The sequence below is a fragment of the Colobus angolensis genome, unplaced genomic scaffold, assembly GCF_000951035.1.
Source record: "Colobus angolensis palliatus isolate OR3802 unplaced genomic scaffold, Cang.pa_1.0 Scaffold33, whole genome shotgun sequence".
NCBI lineage: Eukaryota > Metazoa > Chordata > Mammalia > Primates > Cercopithecidae > Colobus > Colobus angolensis.
The window spans coordinates 6,209,886-6,230,070 of record NW_012116599.1 but is presented as its reverse complement, the minus strand read 5'-3'; the positions used below and the strand labels follow the sequence as shown (position 1 = coordinate 6,230,070).

At 38.5% G+C, this 20,185-nt stretch overlaps 1 protein-coding gene across 1 annotated transcript in view; it reads left to right on the top strand.

The window, feature by feature from the left end:
- Positions 1–20,185, top strand: part of IRS1 (insulin receptor substrate 1) — a 70,159-nt gene that overhangs the window by 8,076 nt on the left and 41,898 nt on the right. The window lies entirely within an intron of this gene.

The following is a 20,185-nucleotide window of genomic DNA, read 5'->3' as shown; positions in this document are numbered from 1 at the left end:
AACGGCTGAGCCGGGACGGGCGCGGGGCGGGGCTTCCCGCAGGTCCCCTGGCGGTGGTAGCAGGCGGGCGGCTCTGGGCTGCTTTTTACCACCCCGCCTGACACCTCTTTCCCGCGGGTGCCCGCAGGCTGAGCCACAGGCCCCCTCCGCACCGCGCCCGCCGACTGAGGACGTTGTGCCCTCAGCCGTATTCTTGCATTTGGACCAGAATCCTAAGAATGAAAAAGTCCAACCAGCCCACGGACGGGGGCCGGAAACACACACTTCCTCTTATTTTTAATTGAGAAAAATCCAGGCCGTAACCATGTGACGAGCCCCATTTTGTTTCCCTCTTCTCTTTACTACGGTTTACTACGAGGCCACGTTCCTTCGTCTTCCTGCCTCGGGATCCGCGAGCAGGAAGGGAGCCCCGCACGTGGCTGCGGGCCTGCGGGCCGGGTGGGGTTGGTCCGCGATTCCTGCCCGCCCCCGCCACCAAGGGAGGGAGAGAGACCTGCGACTCCTGCGGCTGCCATCGTTTTTGGTCACTGGGGGAGGGGAAGTTCCTTTAGCTTGAAAGTGCCCTAGGCTCCATAGGCTTTACTGCAAAGCACCTGAGCTAGGTAAGAGCTGGGAAAACGCATCCTCCTGGGCTGTGAGGGAGCTCACAGAGAAATGAAAGACGGGACTGCGGCTTGCAGATCCTGAGAACTCGGTGTGACAAGGGTTTGGGTAGTGTGTTCCTTCAAGGCTTAGAGGAAATGCTGTCGCATTCTCGGACACAGATTCATTTTTCCATCATTGACAGTCCCAGTGACAGCCCGTCAATTTAGGCTAGGCACGTCGATTGTGAAAGCTTGCTAGATTTGTGTTGTGCACCCTCCAGTAACCAAAATTATGTGAGATATATTACTACATGGGATGGAAAATGTGTTGAGATTTGGCCTTTCTGAAATAAGGAAAATAAGAAAGAGAAGTGCTATGGGCGTATTTTCTCCTCCTTCCTTCTCAAGCATTTCTCACCAGCTAGCATCCCTCTTGCATCACTGAATCATAAGATCCCAGGGCAGGGCTTTTTCTGAGGGGCCAAGTGAAACATCACAGGTGGAAACGTACCAAGTAGGTGCAAATGCTATGCCCCAAAACTGCTACTGAGCAGTGGGAGAGAGTTTCTCTGTTATTCCAGAAAAGTTTGAGCATCTAATAATTTGCTTAACGTTTGCAATTGTTTAGGTAGCTTTTTATATTTAAAAAAATCCATAAAATGTTGCATATATTGTAGTCATTTCTCTTAGTTTACCCTCAATAAATACTATCTCCAGCATTGCCTTATAGGAAGAGACTTGGGATCCAAAGGGCATGCCACTTTTTTTTTTTTTAATCAGAATTCCAGGAAAATAGCTTTGTGCTATCTTAAATGATGCAATGGAAAAAGCAGTTCTTGGGAGCCAGAGATCTTGGGCTCTAACACAGCCTGTGCCCTTCACCAGCTGAGTGACCTTGGGCAAGTCACTTAATTTGTCTGGACCTATTTCTTCATCAGTAACTTGAGGATTTTGTTCTAAATTATTCTAACCTCCTTTGCAGCTCTAAACATAGGAATGTTGTGGAAAAAATGACTGATACTCTTTAATGGGTCAGTTGCAATGAGGATTCTGAAGAAGAAGCTGTTGACAGGGTCATCATAAAGCATTAGAATAGCCTGTTCTGTCCATTTCTAACCTTTGGATCAGACATTCTTTACGGCCAGACCGGGGCCTGGAAGGAAAACATCGTTTGATTCAGGCCTGACATTAACCTTTCTTGCTTCAAAGGGGCGTTTTCAAATTTTAACAGACCCCAAGACAAACCCTCCTGACTAACCAGCCTAAGTTTTTGGAACCATCTCTAGAGTGGATCATGCTCCTCTTCCTTCCGCCTTTTTAAAAATAAAATGTGTGTGGGAAGGCAAGGCACCTGCTAGTTCCTACATCCTAAGGTCAGCTCTCAGAAACATCCCACCCCTCCCCACAGTATAGATTAAGCTTTAACCAGTGCACACTGCAGAAATTAACACATACATCCTGTTGGAAATCACCTCTTTTTCGGGGGTGGCGTATTTGTGGATAATGTTTCGCATTTGTACCGTCAGTGTTCGTCAGTGAGATAGCCATTTAAGTGAATGGAAAGGAAATTTGAGAAGCCAATTGGGGACTATAGGAGGTCTTCCAAAATTTTTTGTTTAGCTTTATTTTTCTCGCTTAGGTGTATGAAACAACTCAGTATTTCTCTTGCTGGCAAAATTAGTGTTGTCCAGATTTTTTTTTGTTTGTTTTAGGATTTTTGATTAGTTGAGCCAACACTGCTCTTCCAACCCTGTGTTATCTTGGCTGTTGAGTTGCCAGTATATTCAGAAGCTCCTACTTTTTTTGTTCCTCCATGTGGATTTCACAAGTCATTAAAATAGTCTGTTGCCTCTTAAGAAACTCCATGGACTTATTCTCTTCCAATCCTCTCACTATAATCAGATATGTGTCTTAGTTGAATAGTATATAAATCGTTCCTTTTATTTTGATGGGTTGCTAATTTAGTATATTGGAACATTTCACGGTTTTAAGGTTTTGTTTTGTTTTAAAGAAAGCCATTTCCTCAGTTATTTCCTTATGTTACAAGTTACTGGAAATTGTATTCAAGGAAAATAGCTTCTTGTGAATCATGCTTGAAGCCAGTTTCACACTGAAGATCCTGTAACTTTTTTTCATACTAGTATTTTTTTGTATGTAAAATAATAGATCCTGCCTCTACCACATTTATAATTATGTAACTGATTTATTCTTTCATTACCTTATTAGTCCATAACTATGCAGCAGACTTTGAAAGTTCTTTCTAAATGTTGAAACATGTTCAGAAAGTGTAATCATATTGAATTTTAACTTAAAATTACGTTTAAATATTAGTATGATATAATAATTGTATACTAATTTCAAACTAGTATGACATAGTTACTAAAATTTATTGTAAAGCTTTTTAAGAGGATAGATTAGTAAGTATCATCTATTTGCTCCTATTTTCGTCTTACGCTTCGGAAATGGTAGTATCTCTCCCATTCTTAATTCACTGAAAAAGGGAGAAGATGGATTAGATAAGTATAAGGTACTGTCATGTGTGATAAAAGGAACACTTTTCATTTTAATAGTAGTCTTGCAGCAGGCTCTGCTATAATGTATTTGTTGAAATAAATTTGGTTGGATAAATGTTATTTGTGCTTATTCAGTGAGTCAGTGATCTTTGAATAATAGAGCTTTGAAAAAGATGTGTTTATGTTGAAAAGGCTTTTTGACCCTTTTTCTGTATTTTCCATTGATAATGGTGGTAGAGTTGAACACATGGGTCAGACTGTGATTCTAGTTGCAGTTATCTTAAAGCAGAATGGAGATTTTTTGGTTTTATTACTCTACCAGGAAGGTTTTATTGAGTAAGCTGAATTGGATTGCATTCATTGTATTCCTTTTACCATCCCAAGTTTTTAAAATATTGAATGTTACATATGTATCCTTGCACTCTGCTTTTATTGTTGACCAAAGAATACTTTGATGCGTGTTCTCTGATCCTGCCTGACATATTTAGGTCATGTTGCTGAACAGTATCACTTAATCTTGAGAAGTTTTCTCACGTTTGTTGAAATGATCAAAGAGACTTTTTTTTTTCAAATATATGTAATGTGGCAAACAAATTATGTTTTCCACAGGAAGTCATGGTTTTTACTTTTAGGAAGGATATGATCTAAGTGAGCTAGCAAAATATTAAAAGCCATTTATAAACATTTAGCAGTTAGTTAAAGGCTACTGGAATATTCAGTAATTGCTATGTAGTCAACTATAATTTATCTAATCTTCTCCAATCGTCATGTCCCTATTCACTTCAAAATTATTTGGAGGGCTCTATGGATATGAAAAATAATTATATTTACTCTTGAGTTTTAGGGCTTATGGGAACAATCAGAAGATCAGAAGCTCTTTAATTGTCTTTAATACTATTCAAGCCCATCAGCCATTTCTCAAGCCTAACATAAATTATCTGCTTTTGGTCAAACAGGCCCTAAGCCATTTTTTGTTGTTCTTCCCCTCTCCTTCCTTTTACTCAGTAAGCACTATTGAGCACCTATCATGTTCCATGTAGTACACCTTTTATTGAAAGGGGATGAAGGTAGAGTCATGGAAATGGAGGTAAAAAATGGTACTGAGAAGAGATCACCAAAGTAGTTACCAAATTTCTTATGACATAAGTTATCCGGGAGAAACAAATCAAGATTCAGATTGTGTAGTTCACAAAAGTTGGCATTTTTCATAAACCTAAAGGGCAAAAGTGCCCATCTACCTTAAAGGTTTGTGTTTTTCTGAATCTTTCTAACCGTGGCTTCCTGTCTGACAATACCATCAGCATACTAAATAATCAGGAAGGCTGTTGAAACTCTCATTTGGAAGAATGGCCCGTTTTTGGATATTAAGCTTGCAAATGTAATATTGACAAAAAGCAGGAAAAAGATATCTTGGCTTTGGATCTTTAGTCCCAGTGAAAGTAGCCAGAAGAAGAGGCATCCAACTGTTAAATGAAGAGGGGTTGAATGTGGACTTGTTATGGGTGGCCAGTGTTAGGAAATGTGGGGTGAAAGTAGGGGCTACAAAAGAAATTTTAAAGTCTTGTTATCTTAGCTTTGTTATTCCAGGACTCTTTTCTTTTTTTTCCTTTGGGTGGGTGGTTTTTATTTTTAATAAAGAAAGGCTCCAACACTTTTAACTGTGGTTCCTTGCTTGCTTCTGGCTGGAAGTATAATCACTTTTGAGATTTCTCTCCCTCTGTTTTGATGCTATGCAGTCATATTTATTTTTAAGTTTGTGGTAGTCTCTTACAGAAACATTTTTAAAAAGCTTTTTTTAAGACTACCAAGTTTTATAATAGCTTGCTGGGTCTCTTCACACTATTTTTTCTCTATATTTTTATATAGGTGATACATGTACATGCTATAAGTTTCAAGTGTTTTTTTTTTCTTTTTTAACATAGAGAGTGAAACATAAAACGTCCTCCCACCTTTGTCCCCAGTTTCTCATAGGCCACCATCACTGCTGGGTTTTGTTTATCTTTCCAGAGATAGACTGCTTATAAATTTTGAAGCTTTGTAATAGAAAGTTGGTTAAATGCCCAACTGCTCCAAGTCTTCTATGGAAGAATATGCTCAGATCCCAAATTGCAGCACTTAAAGGGGCACAGCAGATAATACACCTCGTACAACAGACTTACTTGTTTTTTGTTTGTTTGTTTGTTATTCTTAAAGGGAAAAAAAGGACACACTACTTTCCATGTCGCTTTTCAATCCTGAGGTTCAAAAATTTCTAGAGATTAATCAATCTAGCACAACAGTGAAAGGGGAAAATACAGATTAAAAAATGATCTGGTTTTTCAAGTTCGAAATGTGCAAATTAAGAAATGTGTCTTATTTATTTGTTTATTTATTTTTGTTTGCTTTTTGAGATGGAGTCTCACTCTGTCACCCAGGCTGGAGTGCAGTGACACAATCTTGGTACACTGTAACCTTCGCCTCCCAGGTTCAAGCCATTCTCTAGCATCAGCCTCCTGAGTAGCTGGGATTACAGGTGTGTGCCACCACACCTGGCTAATTTTTGTATTTTTAGTACAGACGAGGTTTCACCATGTTGGCCAAGCTGGTCTTGAACTCCTGACCTCAAGTGATCTACCCGCCTTGGCCTCCCAAAGTGCCAGGATTATAGGTGTGGGCCACCACACCTGGCCAGAAAAGTTTTAAGTTTTTAAACACCACCAATTTAAATCTTTATTACTTTATTTTCTTTTCCTGTTCACTTCCATGGTACTTAGGCATTCATTCCCCCAAGACTGGGTGAATAACTACTTCTTAATATAGTGTAATGGGATTAAGTATTAAGGTTAAGGATCTTTTTGAAGACTTTCTGGATAGCAATGTCTCCTATTTTTCAGTGCTCAAAAGAATTAATGCTTTTTATTGGAATAGTCTTTCAACATTTCAAATTCTGGGAGCAATTTATTTTGTACATAGGACTACACACAACTAATTAATTAAATTTATTTATACTAGCGATGTCCTCTCACTTATTTTCTCCAAAGTTATTAATACTGGACAGGAATGGAATTTAGAGAATCTACCCTGTCTCCTACGGAAGGTGTGCACTGCTGAGATAATTTCTAGTTTGAAGCAAAGAGGAGCTTCTCTAATGGTCAAAAACATTTATGACTGGTACCCTGCTCTTCTTGCTAATTGTGGTCCAGGAAGAGAATGAATAGAATGGGGTAGCTCTTGTTACAGAATAGAAACTTTCGAGAATGTGGTAACAGATAACATGTGAATTAGAGGCTGGGCATGGTGGCTCACGCCTGTAATCCCAGCACTTTGGGAGGCCAAGGTGGGTCGATCACCTGAGGTTAGGAGTTGGAGACCAGCCTGACCATCATGGTGAAACCCTGTCTCTACTAAAAATACAAAAATTAGCTGCACGTGCTGGCAGGTGCCTATAATCCCAGCTACTCGGGAGACTGAGGCAGGAGAATCACTTGAACCTGAGAGACAGAGATTGCAGTGAGCCGAGATCACACCACTGCACTCTAGACTAAAAGACAAGAGCGATACTCCATCTAAAAAAAAAAAAAAAAAAAAAAAAATTGAATTAGAATTGAATTACAATCATCAGTGTTTGATCGTGTTTTTGGTGACTTACCAATAAGAGTATACTAACAGCAGTAGTATCAGTTTTCTTCCAGATTAAAGTAAGGAGGAATGAAATTCATCAATATGAAGGAAAATTTTAAAAAGCTGTTAAAGAATTTTATGTCTAGTTTCTCAGGAGTATGTATCATTTGGCTTTCAATATGTAACAAAGCACAACCAAATAAAGTGCTTTAAAACATTAGTCGTTTACTAGGTCCCAATTCTGTGTGTTGGTAATTTAGGCCGAGTTGCGCTGGGCAGTTCTTCTGCTTGTCTCATCAGGCTAAACACATGTGGTTCAGTCAGTTGGAGGATTGGCTGGGGGCTGGTGGTCTAGGATTCTCTTTCTAACATATCTAGTGGATGATGCTGGCTGTCATTTGGTGCTTGCTATTGATTGGTCCACGTGTCCCCAGCAGCCTGACCCAGTCCTCATGTGGTATTGAACCAGTTCCCAGCAGCAAGAGCAGGGAAGCAATGAATGCATAAGTACTTTTCAAGCCTCTGCTTACATCACATTTGCTACTATTCCATTGCCTAAAGCAAGTCACATAGCCACATCCAGTATCAAGGGGATAAAATAGAGATACTATTAGAAAATCCATATTTTCTGACTTACTATGATACCATAGTATACTATGGTATACTATGTATACCATAACAGAAGTACATAGTATACTAAATGCAGTTATTTTGTTGTCATTAGTAAATGTTTATCAACTGCATTTGAACATTTAGAATCAAATTATTCTTAGATGTTTACAGCGAACAGTTCTACTTTTGGGTGAAATATCAGCGATTTCCATCATACTAATTTTTTGGAAAACATGAACACGTATATTCCCTTAAATAAATATTCATTGAATTTATTCTGTGAGCTAGGCAGTGGAGACTGAAATAGATGTGTCCCTGCCTTTGTGGCACTTTACAGGGGGCGAAGAATAGACAAGTAAATAAATATGCTACTGCAAAGTGTGGCATGAGGAAGAGGAAGGGCAGAGTGTTACGAAGTAGAATAATGGGCACTACTGTAAATGTAGGGGCAGGAAATGATTTCAGAAAATACATAATGTACTTCTGTTATTCAGGTTTGTAAAGTAGAAACACGTATTTTTATATTACATGCTCTGTGGGCCAAGTGCAGATTCAGGTCTTGATGGCATCTTTTTAAGAGTTAGATCTCCTTAGGAATACCTCTTATTAGATGAGTGAAGGCTGAAAGCTCACCTCTAAGTACAACATTGAAAAATGACTATTGAGGTTTCTAGTAGTAGATGCGGTTGTCTCTATTTTTAGTGCCATTGGTGGCTGGTGAAAATATACTATTTGTTCTAGATGTCTAATATGAGCTAGGTTAGAGGATTATACTTCTGTTTCGTTTAGTTTTGTTTTGGGACAGAGTCTCACTGTGTTGCCAGGCTGGAGTGCAGTGGTGCGATCTTGGCTCGCTGTAGCCTCCGCCTCCTGGGTTCCAGCGATTCTCCTACCTCAGCACCTGAGTAGATGGGATTACAGGGGTGCGCCACCACACCAGGCTAATTTTTGTATTTTTAGTAGAGATGGGGTTTCACCATGTTGGCCAGGCTGTCCATGAACTCCTGACCTCAAGTGATCTGCCCACCTTGGCCTCCCAAAATGCTGGGATTGCAGGCATGAGCCACAGCCCCCAACCAAGGATTACACTTTGTAACAGTCTTCAGGTGGCTCACATAGGACTTGAAAATGAATATGGTACTGGAAGGGAACCCAGAGCCAGGGGATATCTTCCCACTGTCCCTTCACCAATGGCTGACTGCTTGTTCCCACTTATACAACAAGCTGAGCCACATGAGAACTGGTGCAGGGCGCTGGACATTTTGTGGGGAGAGGTGGATAACAAGGGCCTAAATGGAGTCAGAGACTTTGAAATGGTTTGAAAGGGCTTTTGCTGCCTGAGCAAAAATCTAGATTTGGGTAACACAGAGTTGCTGATTGTTGGAAGGCAAATGCAAATGGTTTGCCATATCCCACTCAAAGCAAAGGCAGTACTTTAGTTAACTTTTCACCCAGCTCTCCCATCAGCTACTATTTACATTTTTCTTTTACCAGAATCTCAAATACCTTAAATGTTCCTGAGGTTACAGAACAAAACAAAACAAGACACTGTATAAAATATGTCATGGAGGGGAGCCAAGTGGGAGAAACTGAAAGTTTAATGTGGTGGTATTTATATTGTTATCTTGGCAGCTCCAGTCCACCCCACTAACCCACCCCTTACTAGCTCCCTCTGCCCCCCTTCCCAATTCCAGCATACTCTTTGAACCACAGCTAAACAATAACTTCCTTTCAAAGCGAATCCCGTTCCTTCTGGTTAGGTTAAGGAATATTAATATTACATTTTTAAAGGAATGAGTAATAAATTAATTTCTAAAAATATTTTATTTCCACTTGTAGAGTACCCTGGAAGTTACCAAGAGTATAATTAAAACTCCCTTTTTCCCAAACGTGTGTGTGTGTGTGTATTTAGGGGTGAGGAGGAGGACTAGGGAGTGGAAACTACAGTCCAATAAAAAAGGTTACATTCCTAAAAGTTGGTCTTTAAAAATATTTTGCAGCCTGAGCCTTTGGTCCCCCACAAGTCCCTACAAAGGCCGACCTTCAGAAAGTGTGCAGGCTTGTTGTTTTCTTGGGCCTTTGAACTGGGTGAAGAATGTGTCTCAAGATGGAAAAATGAATGGCTGGTGCTTTAGCCTCCAGCTTGAAGCTCGCTGGAGGAATGTTATTGTGTCTTCAAAGCCTGCTTCCCACCACGCTGTATTAGTTAGATGGGCTCATGGAAAACGTCTTTGCATTATCAAGTACATAACAAAAACCCATACCACCCAATTCGATCTAATTCACTGACTCCTTTTAGGTGGATTTTTAATTAATGTTTCTCTTCTCTATGAATAGAGCCTCATTCCATGGCTCCCTCCCTAGCCTGACTCATGGGATTTACTGTTACTCACCAGTTTAGGAGACTTCAGCATTTTTCTTTTCTTTTCCTTTTTTGTGGATGGGAAATACTATTTTAAAAAATAATGGCGGAAGGTATTTAGGAACAACTCTCTTAGCTAAGAAGAGTTCTAAATGGATTTCCAGCAAAAGTAAGTAAAATCGCATTTGCAATGTAAAATCAATGGATTTAAATGCATTGAACAAAGAAAATAGCGAAACGTTTTATTAGCTGGGTTCACGTGTATCTACCACCCTACCTCTCTTTTTAGTTCAGAAAATTGACCCCTTCGTGAAGGATGATGGAAGTGGTAACACCACCTGTCTTTGCTCCAGTTACTGGTTTTATGGCACTCTTTCCTACTAAACATTGTGAGCTGTTTGAGAGTAGGCTCACTCTTCATTTCATGACTCCATCATCCAAGTTGGTGCTCACAAAGCACTTGCCACATTGAAAACGTATTTATCAACAGTTCAGGGAAGAGTCTTGGATCAAGGGAGAGGGTGGCTTTAGAAAAGTTTCAAACAAGAGCAATAATGTGGATATTTTTCGAGTACCTCAAACCGTTTCATTTGTCAAATATTTTAAAAATTCAGATTTAACAATGTCAGATATATTAAAAACAGTCGATCAAAATTACAAGAGTTTTTGTAATGTGGTATGTCTGGATATAAAAACTTGGATAAAATTAATTGTAACTTCCTACGTATCTTAAGTCTTGGACACTTCCTCCGTTCCCCCAAACCATTCTTTTGAAGATTGACAGGAACTTTGCTTTGTTTTGACAAGATTTATTTTTGTGCTTCCAACAGTAGCTCATCAACTTTTATTCTACTAATATAGTTCTTCTGATGTTAATTGTAGCTTACTGATCTAGGTCATAGTGTAGCATTTTCACTGAGGTTTCAGATATCAAAAGCAATGAGAAAATTATTTGAAAAATGGCATTATATCACAGCTACCTCTAATTTTATTTTATTTTATTTATTTATTTGAGACGGAATCTCACAGTATTGCCCGGGCTAGAGTACAGTGGCGGGATCTCAGCTCACTGCAACCTCCGCTTCCCAAGTGACTCTCCTGCCTCAGCCTCCCGAGTAGCTGGGATTATAGGCGCCTGGCACCACGCCCAGCTAATTTTTTGTATTTTTAGTAGAGACAGGGTTTCACCATGTTGGCCAGGCTGTTCGCAAACTCCTGACTTCATGATTCACCCCCCCGCCTTAGCCTCCCGAAGTGCTGGGATTACAGGCATGAGCCACCGCGCCCAGCCGCTACCTCTATTTTTAAAAAGAGGCCAGTTAGAAAGTTTATGATTCACAGATTTCCCTCTTGATGTGTCCCATTGCTCCTCCTTTTTGTTCCTGTTGGGAATATTGTCGCTAATTAGTCCCTCTACTAAAATATGGATAAGGTTTAGGAAAAGGAATTATATTTAAATGAGTCCATTTTGCCAATGTAGCCCTTGGTAGCTCCTCTGCTAAAATGTTACCTTGGTCTGGAAAATTGAACCTGATTGCTTTGAGACTTTTCCCCTGCGTTCCCTGACTTTTGTTTCCACACTTCATTGAGGCTGTACTGGTGTGATGACCAAAATAATAGAATGTGTATTCTAAACTGATGTGCCAGCTATTGTTGCAATTGTTTTTAACCATTGTTGGACATTTGAAGTATTGAGCTAAAACTTAGGATCCAAGCACTTTTATAATACTTATAGCAGAACATTTGCCACATTTGGGTATGAAACCCACAACTCCACAAGATCTGTAATATAAATTAGTTGTATTTTATTTTAAATAAGACTTCAGTTTTATTGGCCCTTCACAGTCGTCTAACATTTTTGCTGCTTTCTAAAACTTGAAGATGTGTGTCCTTATAGGTATGTGTCTGGTATTGAGCTAAGCTCTTTCTCTTTTCACCAACGTGGCTGAATAGATTTGAATGCTCAGTGGAATGAGTCTGGCATTTGGTAGATACTGTTTGTTGTGTGTAAGTAATGAATGAATGTTGGACCATAGGGTTTTAAAGCACAATATGGAAAATATACCAGCACCTCATTTATCTGTAGACCAGAATCATATTCTATTCAGGAAAACAAAGTTTTTATTAACTACATTGCTACTGCTAACACTTGGTGGGTATTGAATATTTTCTTAGATTTTTCCATTCATTGCAGAAGTAAGCTGTTGTAATTGATGAACCTGAAATTTAACAGAAATCATAACCAGTCATGAAGATCTTGGTGGGGAGTCGCTGAAGACTCAAATGTTTGTAGACCTGTCATGTGAGAGCATTCTGGTTAAGTAGTACAATAAGGAGTTAGTGAATTTCTACTGAGTTCCAGGATACTCCTAAGTTCTTGAATTACAACTGTGAAGAAAACAGACAAAAATTCAAGCTTTCTTAGAACTTCCTTTCTTGAGGACCATGTGAGCCAGAAAGCTGTAGAGGACCAACTTCCCCAGGGCACATTTTTATGATGTAATAGGGCAAATTATAAAAGATAAGGAAGTGAGAGTTGAAGTTGATGTATATGTGCTTCAGAGAGAGTCTTACATGAAAGTCAAGATCTGAAACAGGTGACATATTGCGAGAAGGATGTTAGGAGTATGTGGTACATCTGGGAAGCCCTAGAGAAGACTGAAGCTGGCCACTAGTGTGGCCACCTATGTGTACTGGGCATTGGGTGTTGGAGGGAGCAGGGGTGTAATGAACCATAGCTTATGTTGCAGCATTGAATGGTAGTAATTTTCGCTGGGTATTATTAAGAGTTTTCTTTTTAAGACTAGTGTGCTAACGTGGTAATGTGTATACTCTAATCTTTCTTTTTCCAAAAGTGTTTTTTGAAAATTCTGTTAGAAAAGTATTTAATGTTTGGGAGGAAAGACTATCTTGAAACTGCTTTTATATAAAAGTTTACTTTGGTATTGCTGTGTATTTTACAAGTACGGATCTTCAGGCATATTCCTGTTAAATCCATGCATCACAAGAAGAAATCCCACAGTTTTGAGGTTGCTTTTTCTAGTGGATAACAGCTTTTATGGTGAGGAAATTCCTTTATTTCTAACTTAAATCCTTCATTTATGTGTGAGAGAATTTCCCTCATTCTGATTTTAGTAGTGGTGACAAGTGGCCTTTTTTAAAAAAAACGAGGCTATAAATTATATTTTTATCAGAAGATTTAAATTATAGAAATATACTGTAAAGTACTATTAAATTCTAAAAACAAATTTAAAATAAAATACGATGACCATATGTAGATATGCAGAAGAATAAATGGAAAAATCATAACCTTGGTACTGCATAATCAGTTTGCTAAAAGAGGAAATAAGACAGGAAATGAATTTTCTAAGAAATTCTTAGAAAAATATTTATAAATAGAAAGTATTTTATAATTGATCAGGCAATTCTAATTAAACTGGTTATGACTTTTCTGGGTTTCAAATATAACATATATTTATTTGCTGAAATTTAATAATAGGGTCAGTGAATTAGTCCATTTTCATGCTGCTGATAAAGACATACCCGAGACTGGGCAATTTACATACTAAAGAGGTTTAATTGGACTTACAGTTCCACCTGGCTGGGGAGACCTCACAATCATGGTGGAAGGTAGAGAGGAGCAAGTCACATCTTATGTGGATGGAAGCAGGTAAAAAGAGAGCTTGTGCAGAGAAACCCGTTTTTCCACCATTGTGGGTTATTGCTTTTGTATTATTTTTTAGCATTCCCTTACTTTTTGACACTCCAATATGCTACAGCATCACCTTGTTTATTTCCTGCCCCAGTTCTAAAATCATCCATTTTTCTAAGGAGCTGCTTCCTTTTATTGGAGAACCTACAGTCTGCCCTCTGTAACCTTGGATTCTGCATTCGTGGATTTCAAGCACAAATCAAGACTATTCAAGAAAAAAAAGGATAGTTGCATCTTTACTAAACATATACAGACTTTCTCCTTGTCATTATTCCCTAAACAATACAGTATAACACTTATACATAGCAGCTACATTGTATTATGTATCATAAGTAATCTAGAGATGATTTAAAGTATACTAGAGGATGTGCATAGGTTATATGCAAACACTACACCATTTCATACAAGGGACTTTAGCATCCATGGATTTTGGTAGGCACAGGAATCCTGAAGGCAATCCCCCACAGAAAATTGAGGGACAATTATATTGGAAACTAAGATCTGGGACCTAGCAGTGTTTGTCACTACTGAGATGTCATTTCTTTTTGGCCTTCTCAGCTGACAGAGCAAGGAAATATATGTGTGTGCTAACCCATACATATACACATATCTATACATATTTCTCTATGTAACCATCTGTATCTGTACTAAGCTAAACATGAGTTCACATTGCTGTCTCTAACTCCAGTCCATTTCCACATGGACCATTCTCACCTCCTTGTTTATCTGTCACCTCCCATCCCAACAGTGGGAAGTCTGGCTGCTACTATCCTTGATCCATTTAATTGTTCAATTTCACTACATATGTATTCATAGCAGTTTAGGATTGTTAACTCTAGCCCCATGGGAAACAACTTTATCAACTAGAGTACAATGCTTCTGTCAAGTTTCTTTTGCCTTTAGTCTTACAGGTTCCCCTCGTTTCCGGAGTTACTTAGGTCAGCACCTTATTCTACCGCTTTTACAAAGTCTTTTCATGAATTTGTAACACATTTAGATTATTTTGTCACATTCTACATTCCATCCTGTGATCAGTGACTTCCTAGGTGTATTTTTTTAATTTACATACATTAAAGTTTACTGTTTGTGCTATAAATTCTGTGGGTTTTGACAAATGCTTAATTATTTGTATTCATGATTACAGTATCACGCAGAGTAGTTTCCAAGGCCCTAAAAATGCTCTGTGCTTCACTTATTCAACCCTTCCTTTCTCTCCCCAACCCCTGGCAATCTCTGATCTGTTTATTGTCTCTATAGTTTTGCCTTTTCCAGAATGTCATAAAATTGGAATCATTACAGTATGTATTTTTATCAGGCTGGCTTCATTTACTTAGCAATATGCAGTTAAGATTCATCCACATCTTTTGTGGCTTGATAGCTCATTTCTTTTTATTGCTGGTTGATACTCTTGTATGGATGAAACGTAGTTTATTTACCTAGACCACCGACCTTTTATGGAATGTTTCTCTAGATGTGTTTGAAGACATTTGTGAAGTCAGGTCTCAGTTTTCCTTTAATGCTAATCATTTTTAGGTTTTACTCATCATTCTTATTTTTCAAATCTTCAATTAATTTTGTGGCTCTTTCCCAAACTTTGAATTTTTTTTTGTTTGCTTGGTTTTTTTTACATCATTTTCCTCCCCCAAATTGTCCAACATTCTGTAGTACAGTGTTTCAAACCAACTCCAGACTGGACATAGTTAGACATTTGCTTCCTGATTTCCCCATGTTCTCTCCATTTTAATTTGCCCCATGTTAGTGTTTTACTTTTTCAATGACAGAACTTTGTAGATTATGTACCACCTTGGAACCACTGTGACCATCAGAGCCTTTTTAAGCTCTCTTCCTTGAAGGATAGTTATTTGCATTTTAAAAAGCAGATTTAGGCCGGGCGCGGTGGCTCAAGCCTGTAATCTCAGCACTTTGGGAGGCCGAGGCAGGCGGATCACGAGGTCAGGAGATCGAGACCATCCTGGCTAACATGGTGAAACCCCGTCTCTACTAAAAACACAAAAAATTAGCCGGGCGGGGTGGCGGGCGCCTGTAGTCCTAGCTACTAGGAGGCTGAGGCAGGAGAATGGCGTGAACCCGGGAGGCGGAGCTTGCAGTGAGCCGAGATCAGGCCACTGCACTCCAGCCTGGGCGACACAGCCAGACTCCATCTCAAAAAAAAAAAAAAAAAAACAGATTTATTTGAACCCGTCTAGCAGTATAGTCTTTTTTAAAACGTATTTTGTGATTTTAATTCAGTATAGACATTTATAACTTTTTATTCTTTCTTACTATAATGGACTCTCAAGTCTCAGGAAATCAAGTTAATGAAGTTCATTGAAGCTTGGCTGTTGTGCTTTCTGGACATCCAGTGGGAATCTGGAACTGCCTGGACTGCCTGGTCTGAGCATCCCTGTCTGGATTTGTAGTGTAGGAACAGGGCTTTCTCTGTTGGACCACAGGGAATTACCTCTGGGATCATAAGGAGGGCCACTCTGCCGTGCCTCACTGTCTATCACCTTTATGTGAAAAAAGGCAGCTACTATCCTATTAGCTAAAAGGGTTTGAGGATCATATTTATACAGTCTTTCAACACTCAACAAATACTTTTGAACCTTTACTACGTACAGCATGGAATCAACTTTAAGACTACTCCCCTGGAGTGGCTAGAGTTAACCAAGGCAAAACCCCTTCTCTGCCTTCCTGGGGCAGATGTGTTGGGGAGGGGCTGCTGGGTAAAGTCAGGGGGTGGTGTGGGAAGGAGGTCACAAAAGCACACATGTTTTGTTTAAGGACCGAGATGCAAAAGAAAATAAAATCCCAGGTATGCTCCATAGTCCCATTCTTTTTTTTTTTTTTTTTAACTTGCAAGCTAACAGATTATACAGTCCCATTCTATACAATCTTTTCTTTATTTCTTTTAAAAACAGAGACATTGATTTTTCTTTCTCTCTCACGGAAATTGTCTCAGCTTATTGTATAATTCTGGCAGTAGAATTCCTGACATGCTAGATCATACAGATTACAGTGAGGCTGCTTTTATATTAGTGTGTATGTATGTGTTTTCTCCATATCTTTAGAGTTACATGTATAATATTTCAAACACATTCCCTTATAATCAGTTTTGCTGTCTGTACTCTTTGACCTTGAAGGGTCCCAGAAAAGTTGTTTCAAATAGAGAACCCAGCTGTTTCTATATATACATCCTAGTCACCAAAATGAATCTTTGCAAAAACGTTGAGTTTTTAATTGTTTAAATATTAACTAACCGGAAACAAACCTTATGTTCCTTTATAAACCGATAGTAAAAAACAGGCATATATATCTGCTAATGGCCTTTGTTTCAAAGTTTCCAGAAATAGTCCAGCTAGAGTTACATAGGTCATTAGCTACAGACGGTATTTGCTTCAGAAGGTTCTGTGGCTGTTTGATTTTGCATGTTTCATGTTGTCACCAAAGCCCAAAAGGAATTGGTATTACTGGATTGTATTTGCATTTTAGAGTGTGACCAGTTCTCTGGAGTACATATGCTGGGCTATTTATGAAACAACTTCAGCTGACAGCTGAAGATCAGAAGATGCTATTTTGGGAAGTGTCCTAAATGTGAGGTTCTGTGGTGAAAAAAAATTTAGTGTCTTACAGATAAGATATTTAAAACAGGAAGCAGTGGTAACTTATTGCTTCCTGTGTAAATATCCTTATCAGCGTGATAAACTTTAGGTTTCAGTTCTGCTTTCCTGATTCCAAGATTTATTTTCTTGTAATCATCTTCTATAAGAGGACTTAGAATTAAAAAAAAAAAAAAAAGTCCAGATAGGGGGAAGAGAAATAATTTGCCAGCATCATTTTTCCTGTCTTGATAAGGTCCTTTCATTTCCTGCCACTCATAGTATTTGCTTGGCTAAGAGAAAAATTATACGCTACTGTTCACTCATTCATTAGCTGTATCTATTGTGTGTGGATAGTATTGATTTTGTATTTGTTTTAGTGCAAGACTAGGTTGACTATTGTAAGTGAAAGATCAAATGAAAGTATAGAACCATCATGGACAAGAAAAGAGATGTGAATTTTATTCCCGATTCTGCCACCTCCTGGGAACTGTCATTCTTTGACCTGATTTTCTGGTTCACAAAATTGGAGATAGTAATATTGCCCTAGTCTGTCTTATATTGTTGTTTTGTGGATCAAATGAAATAATATATGAAAGTAAATTTGTAAACTATGAATTCCTCTTGTACATAGAGTTTGTCATGGTTTGAGTTATATCCCACCAACGCCCCTTTCACCCTTAGAACACAGGGGTGGTTTTGGTTTTTGTTCCTTCCTTATTAAAAATATTTTTCGAACTCAGTCAGCTTCTTAGATTTCTTGGCTGTAAGAGTATATCGTGATTGAGTGCCTGAAAAGATACACCAATGTTGACTCTCTTGTTCAGATATTTATTTTACGAAGTATGAGTATGGTGTACTGTTAAATTCTAGGAAACTGGGTTGCATTTATTAGCTTGGCATAGAAAAAGCAAAGTTCTACTCGTGGGCTAAATTTTGTTATAAGCTGTAAGTATAAATCGGGATCAAAGGCTGAAATATATTTATTAAACTTTAAAGGGAGCTAGGTACATGCATTTTATAGTTCCTGTGGATTTAATTATATATAAAAAATTGAAAATAAAAGTATGACTGGGGAGTGCTGAATGCTTTCTTCTGTAGAATTCTTGTCCCTGCTCTTGAGTCTCAGGACTCTTTGACAGAGAGATCCAGTGCTATGTGCTGTGCTGGGCAGAAGGCATGAGCATCTTAAAGAGATGGGTTTATATATGTATATAAACATATATATAGATGGTTAAATATACATATATAATATATATATTCAAGAGACGTATATACAACAATTTACATAATCCATGCTGTAAGGAAAGCAAAATAACAAAACTACTAAAATTCTAACTCCTGGCCTCTGGGTAATTATAAATCAGTAACTAACTGTAGTTCATGGCTCTCTATAAAACTGTCCAGTGAATTTCACCCCTCCTCCAACCTACTCCTTTGTTCCTCTCCTTATTTTTTATTTTCCTTTTCCTTGAGTGGTGGGGTCGAATGCTCTGAAGTAATTTTGGAACACAAATGAGCCTACTGAGCCACCGGACAGCCGACTAATACCATTTGCTTGGGCACAGGAAAGGGGCCCCAGCTATAAACTCCTCAGCAGCCATGCTATGCCCCATCACCATCATCCTTCCTCAACACCTTCTGACCTTGATAAACACAGGCAGGACCAAGAATGAGTTCATATTTACATACACCACTCCCTCCCATAAAAATAGGGTAACCTTTAAAATCATAAACACAGCCCACACTACCAACGTTCTTCCGTCACTGACAGTGACAGGATCTAGCTAGTTCTCACTCTCACTCTAGTTATATTTTTATAACTTTAAAGAGGGAGGGTCTCACTCTGATGCCCAGGCTGGAGTGCTGTGGCGTGATCATAGCTTACCCCAAACTCTTGCTCAAGAGATCCTCCCACCTCAGACTTCCAAAGAGTCTTGAGTTTGTTGAGAAAAATATTCAAGTTAAAAGTATCCCTAAAGATAATAAAGCTCAGAATGTTCTCTCTACAGACAAATAGACTGAGTACCAGAGAGTGTAAGTAACTTGGTCAAGATGATACAGCTGTTACATGGTAGAGGTAGCAAAAACAAAAACAAAAACAATATTTTTTTGATATTCTATTTTGATATTCTATTTCCAGGTTAATGTTTCCTCCCATGCTATACTACGTCAGGTTGTGCATGTGTAAAATGCTTTGTCTGTTTTGTATATATATATACAACATGTACATATATGTTGCATATTCACATATATATGTATCCAAAGACTGTATGTTATAGATGTCATTGTTCATTCATTTGATCCGCAAATATTTGTAAAGCCATTCACTATTTTGGGTGCTGGGAATAGGGCTAAGAATAAGACTTAGTTTCCATGCTTCTAGAGCTTATATTCTAGTGGGAGAAATAGGCACTACACAGATCGAGTTAATTCAGATAGTGGTAAGTACTCTTTGGAAAAATCAGGCAGGGTAGAGGAGTTTATGAACAATGTATCATCCTAAATTTATCAAAGAAGCTAAGTGGACCACACTCATATTTAGTTTTATTGTTTTTGAAGTTTCTTTTGAAAAATTCTACTGGGCAAGATGCCATTCAGAGATTCATACATATGTCTGAGGGGAAAAATTATAATTTATTAGAATAATTAAAGGCTTTAAAAGGTGGCTTGTTAAATGAAGTTTTCTCTTTCATATGTAGAGTGTTTGATTGTTAGTCCTGCTTGAAAATACTTTCTGAACACTGGTAATCAATTGCCTGTATCTATGACATAGTCAGCCCTAGTCATAAAGTTTTCAGAATGCATTCATGACTGCTAGGACTTTATTAGTGCTCTTTATTCAACCTCCTATTTCCCTTCTGGGAGAGGAGTAGGTTTCCTAGTGCCTCCACTGCTTCCCAGACAGGAGAGCAGTGAAACTGGGAGGCTACATTTTGTAAGACTTGAAGGGTCGTACCTTATATGGCAGGAAGGCGATCAATGGCTGATATGTCTCAACTAAGACGAATGTATATTTGTGATCAGTGAGTGGCCCGATACATTCAGAAAAGTTGGAAGACTCCATTCCATTGGCTTATGACACATTTTTATATGTACCTGTTTTTCTGGAGTCATAAATAGAAAGTTTTCTAGAGATAATGACAAGAGTAGTCCTTCCCCATTATCTGCCTCATTCCTACTAAAACAATAACTTTGTTAAA